The sequence below is a fragment of the Barbus barbus genome (genome assembly GCF_936440315.1).
Source record: "Barbus barbus genome assembly, chromosome: 10".
NCBI classification, from domain to species: Eukaryota; Metazoa; Chordata; class Actinopteri; order Cypriniformes; family Cyprinidae; genus Barbus; species Barbus barbus.
The window spans coordinates 7,238,004-7,244,441 of record NC_136738.1 but is presented as its reverse complement, the minus strand read 5'-3'; positions in this window follow the sequence as shown (position 1 = coordinate 7,244,441).

Here is a 6,438-nt window from a genome sequence, read left to right as displayed (position 1 = left end):
CTGTGAGGAGAAGTTCAGCTTTGTTTGTCAGTAGATGGTGCAATGAAACAAACCAATTCATGACAAAGCAAAAAGGTAATATCTATAATTTAGCCTTGTCTTAGGAACAGTTCAAACTTTGTGTTAACTTCAAATTTGGTGTTTAAAACAAACTGTTTTTGTTCGAACTGTCATCTGATGCTAAACCTACCCTCTCATCTTCTCCTGGTTATAGAGCCCATCAGAGACAAGACAGCAATTCATCTCCACTCGACAGAAACTTCAACCACACATCTGGATCATAACTAATAAAAGGAATGAATATAATATAACCCAAAATATAATAATGTACATTAATGTACATGTACATTAGGTAGGACAGTTTAGTGGCATACATTAGAAGAGTATCTTAATACAATAATAATATTGTAATACAGTATAATTGATCATTTGCAACAATAAAATGGTAAGAAGGGTACAGGTTTTTGAATACTTTTTTAAGAGTATGAACACTGATATTAGTATCAACTGTGCATCATTTAACAATTAAACTTTTACACTGTATATCATAATACAGTAACATTAATGTACTATACACAAAATATAATGCATATACACAATATTACATTATCCAAAGCAGTTTTAGATGAAGTATTGTGCTGTTTAAGCAACTCAAATAACCATGCACTAGATTTCAACTAATACAGATAACACAACAACAGCCCTCCCAGGTTTAAACTGTGTTAAAAGCCTTGACCACCAGACTGTCTGTCTGCATTATAATGGCTTTCTTTTATGTGTAGACCACAAAATAGCAATTTATTTTTAAAGCTGAGATACAGGTTTTCACAAAAACAAAACTTATAAAATGCTAAACCTTACAACTGAAACTTTAAACCATTTTTTTTTTTTTAAGAAAAGGGATGTGTCAGAAGTATAAATTATTATATTAATTTAAAGCGGGGTCACTGTATGTGGGTGGATTAATAAAAGCACCATCCTTCGGATGAGACGAGGTCCTGACTCTCTGTGGTCATTAATAATACCATGGCACTTCTTGTAAAGAGTTGGGGTGTAACCCTGGTGCCCTGGCCAAATTCTTCTCTGGTGTGTGGTGAGTGCACTGGAGCCACTGCACTTGTCACGTTTATGAACTGTGTTGTTGTGTTTTGTTCCCATTGTGTTCCCTGTGACCCAGTTTCTCCCGTGTTTCTTGCCCCTATTTGGTCCTTCCTGTTCCTGTTCCCATTTAGGTCCTTTAGTCCAACCTGTGTTTAATTAATTGTCCTCGTTTAGTCCTTTCTACTTAAGCCCTGTGTTTTCTAGTGTCTGGTGTCTGGTCTTGAATGTCATTCTGTTCCTTATAACTTTTTCTGTGTCCTAGGTGTAAACCATCCTGTGAGCACGCCTGCTTTTGTGCTCCCGGCTCTGCATGGCTTATAACAGGGACTACAGCATGGCTTGGAATTTCAACACTGCTGTTTTGCTTTTACATAATGTTAATTCATTTGTTTTTCTTTAATAGTGAATTTACTGTAATGTTTTACATTTATTCATTTGTTTTGCTTTAATATATGCTTTGCATGCAAGTCTTTTGTTTATTTGTTTGGTTTGTATTCAGTTATTTTGCTTTAATCTAGGTTTTACATTTAAGTCTCATTTGCAGTCAGTTTATTTGATTGGCTTGCATCTGTTAAACTGTTTTGTTCGAATGGATGTTTGTTTGTTTTTTTTACTTAAGTTTTTGTGTTTGCAGTTAATTCATTTCTTTGGTTAGCATTCACTACTTTTGGATTTGTATTTAATTATTTTGTTTGCATTTAAGCTTGTTGAATTATTCATGTTTGTTTTGCAGTTAAGAATTTTGTTTGGTATTTAATAATATATATTTTTTCCCTTTATTACTTTTGTTTTGTGGCAACAAGTTTGCTGGTATTACTTGTGGTTTAATTGTCTGCTTAATTTCTTTTTCCTTTTTCCTTTTGTTGTGCTTTTTTTTTTTTTTGTGGGAGCTGCAGCTTGGAGAAGACAGGCTGGCTGTTCCCGTGCAGAAATACCCCTCTTCACCAAAGTGGTGTGGATTTGCAGTGAATTTCCTGGGGTATGTAAGTGTGGATATGTGCACGTGCGGGTTTTCGATAGTATGGGCCCTATTGAAGCCTTCTAGCCGCCTCCCTATTGCGAAGCCCCTGCTCTTTTGTCTTTTTGTTGTTTTGTATGCTTTTCATGGCAGTCTGTTGCATTTGCTGTGCATAATCTTTCTTTTTGTTATTGAACACGATTAATTTTAATTGAGCAATTGTTTAATAAAGATTTGTTACTTTTATACAAGGTCATTTTGTGAGAAGGCGAACCTGTGGGTTTTTCCTGGGTGTTAATTCCCGGGTGGCGTAGTCGTGATTGTGTGAATTAGTAGCATAGTTTCAAAGTTGAGTAATTTCTTTAACCCTTTATAACATCTCCTCTCGTCATATACAGTATATTGTGGCGGGAGGAGCAAACGACAGACACAGTGGGTGAGGTTTTTATTAAACAATAAAAGGTAAAAAAGTGTCCAAAGGGGGAAAAGTGTCCAAATAAACGGGGAATCTGGTGTCCTCGTTGTGCTGCGGGGCTTGTGCAGGAGGGTAGTGTTCAGAAGGGAAGGGTCCAGGGAAGGGGCGGAGTCCGGTGGCCGCACGCGCTCCCCTCTCGGGGCCGGGAGCGAGTGGTGGCGGCGTCTTCCAACTCCTGGGTTCCCGGCGCTTCTGGGGATTCGACGGCCCGGCATCCTGGCCCGTCAGCCGTCTCACGGGTGCGGCAGTCCTCCTTCTCGACGCACCCTTCCTGGACCCACGAGGACACCAGCGTGCATGCACGGGGAAGAGACCGGTCTCCCGAGGAGAGGCGCGCTCGGCATTTAAACGGCGGCGCCTCATCAGGTGCGCCTCATCACACGCCGCCAGCCCTGGCTGTTTCAGCGCCCCTCCTCTCTCACACACCCACTCCCGTCGGGAGCCTGGTGAAGGGCGGCGAATACGGGACGGAGTGGTGATGACATTAAGGGGGGAGGCAGCCGACTCGTCACAATATATATATATATATATATATATATATATGAGTTTACTTTTATAACATCTGCAAAAGAAAATAACTTTTCTGTGTATTATCATCTATCTTTTAGTAAAGTGTCAGCTTTTGTACTTTTGTACTCCACATAATGGCACTTTTCCACAGCATGGTATGGCATGGCACGGTTCGATACGGTTCACTTTTGGGGGGGTTTCCAATGGGTACAGTACTTGGTACCTGCTACTTTTTTAGTACCACCTCGGTTGAGGTTCCAAGCGAACCATACCGTTACCAAAACATGGCGTGTGAACACTGCTGATCACTAATTGGCCGGAGAAAATCGTTACTGCCTGCGTCACTGAAATTGCAACACAAGACACAACAGACCCACTATATTTAAATTAGCACAGCCAGCGAAGGATCGAACGCAACTGTTTTGAATGAAAGCACCGTTTTTAACTACCAAAAAATGGCTGTTTTGTTGTATGCTGAGGAAGTACAGACGTTCCTCTCATTGATAGCTGAGGTGCAGATCCAGCAATAGATTGATGGAGTGACGCAGAATGAAAAAGTTTTCCAGGAGTCACGGCAGTAGGGGTGGCGCAACTGTAATAACATGTAAATACACCCGCCCATTTGAAAGCTGCACTAAACTGCTGTGGAAACGCGAACCGAGCCGTGACGTGCCGTACTGAGCTATGCCAAGCCGAGTCTTACCACGCAGTGGAAAAGCGCTATAAGTGTTGCGTTGGAGTACGCGGGTGCTACATATGCCGCATTGACATTTTTACAGACAGCCGATTAATATTTGTACCACTATTGTGATCAAATTTTACCTCCAATGTACTCAGTGATCTCCAGCTGAGTGGCAACAACAGCTTTATTTGTACTGCGGATTATGAGGACATAAACTCAGCACGCCCATCCGTCCTCCTCGTTCTGTGGTGAGTTTCATTCATATTCGTAATTCTCATGTATTTCCACTCACCACTGAATTTACCCTTACTGCATGTAATGTCTTCAGTACTCACCCTCCTCGACTCTGGGTCAGCTGTCACCTTTATCTCTGGTGAGCTCTGTCGTCAACTCCTGTTCAAGAGAAGGCCCACTGAAATTAAATATCAAGTCCAGGTGGTAACTGGAAAACCTCTCCGCTGCCGTCTTGTGTTTCCGTGTAGGACCCATCCAGCTCCAGCTTGGCCAACTCCATCATGAATTCCTGGATTTCCTGGTTCATGAGTTCACACTTACATATAATAAATAGAATAAAGTTAATGTGTATTTGGCGTGCTGTCCGAGGGGAGGGCTCCAAGCTCGTAATTTGGCCCAAGAGAACCCCAAAAAAGGAACAGAGCAAAGAACAGCCACCCAACGATGGGCCCCACTAGCCGATGGACGAGGAGTAGCGTGATTTGGGAAGCCTGACTGCTTCTTGACGGGAGCAGCTCGCAGTGTCAGATGGGTGAGCCCTACTGGTCGATGACGGAGTGGATGAAGCTCGAATTGACTGATCGGGAAGGTCCATGTAGCTTTAACAGGAGCGACTCACAGCATCAGACAGGTGGACTTTTAGCGGACGATAGATGGGTTGAACTAAATTTGAAGTGCCAGCATCAAGAGCTTTGCTGCATCCGACGGGAGTTCAATACTCACGGCATCGGACAGGTAAGACTCGCTAGTAGATGGATGGAAAAGCCAAAGTTTCTACTTTTAAATGAACGAATTCAAATCTAAAACTAATATTTCTGATTATGCAATCCCTATGAAACTAAAGTGAGGTACAGTCTTTCCTGTATCTGAAAGACTGAAGTGTCTACTTTTAAATGAACAAATTCAAATCAAAAACGAATGTTATCTGATTATGTAATCCATATGAAACTGAGGTACAGTCTTTCCCGTATCTGAGCTCATTATATGCAGTCACCTGTGCGCAAACGCCCTCACCTAGATACAAAAAATAAAAATCAAGATTCATCTAATTTTCATCATTTTTGAAAGAAGACCTGCTATGAGTTATTTACCTCATAAGAACAGCGTGATCTGACATGGCTTTATTTCAGAGAAGATCATTTCTGTCATTTATTCTTACCTACATTAGTTATTTTTTAGTGTTATTTTTACATAAACCTGTACGGATTTTACTAGTTGGGCTTTTCCTGAACATCTTGCCAAACTGAAATGTATTGTTTAACTTTTAAGCTTTTTTGTTATTCAGATATTTTGCCGAGTATTTCTATTTGTTAACCAAAGAAGGTTACATTTTTAATAAAAAAAGTTAACAGTTGTTTTAAAGCTAGAAGGCTAAACTATTTTATGTTTGACTCAAATTGAAAGAATAAAGAGTTTAATTTCTATTAAGCTTTATAGGGATTTTAACATGTAGCCTAATTAGCAATTTGAATAATTAAGTTACTTACTGAGTAACTAAGTTACTTTTCAGACAGAGTAATTAGTTATTGATTAGGTAATTAGTAACTGTAATTAATTACTTTTTGAACGTAACTTACCCAGCACTGTTTATGATACACCTTAGTTGTTAGTTTGTGCCTATAATTGTTAATCGTAGGTAAATAGTTGAAATTATTTTCTCGAAAATCAATCTTTTTCATCCGTTTATCTGAGTGAAATGTGTAATTTAAAATAAAGATAAAAATTCTAGTGAAAATTAATTCAGAAAATCTGAGTAATTTCGTTGTGTATTTTGCGTAATGCTTACAAAATGACATTAACATCCTTTTATGTCACAACGTCGTTGAAAACGTTTAGCAACAAACAACCTGCCGTTTTGCAACTTTATCTGAAAAAAAATGTGCAACACGGCCTGCACCTGTCACGGTGCACACAGCAGGGAGGAACAAGGAACACGCATACGAGGACGTAACTCAAATAATAACCTTCTTTAATAAAGACAGGGCAGGGCAGGGCAGGGCAGGGCAGGGCAGGACAAGGCAAGGCATACATCAAACACCGAGGAGTAACGAGTAGACCAGACGAAATAACACTGAACAGACAGGACTATAAATACACAGGTAAATCAGAGATAACGAGACAAACACAGCTAGACAAGGATTAACTAATGATCACACTAGACGAGGACAGGAAACAAACCAAATATGGGCACGGAAACACAGGGAGCACGTGGAAACACAAGACACACACAACAGAGGTCTGACAGCGCCACTAGCGGAGGAATCCTCGTGCTAGCTCTGCTACTACAAGAGCTGGAGGCATGGCTGCATATGACACTGTGGCCGGTAGAGCTGCGGTGAAAGGTTGAGCCGAAGTGGGAAGCGAGTGAGGCTTTGCCACGGTGAGATCTGGGGCACTGCCCAGGCTCGTTGAAGGCCTGCCACTGTGACCCAGCGCTTAAGGAGAGCCGGGTCTTGTGCGGGGAAATGGTGGTGTTGA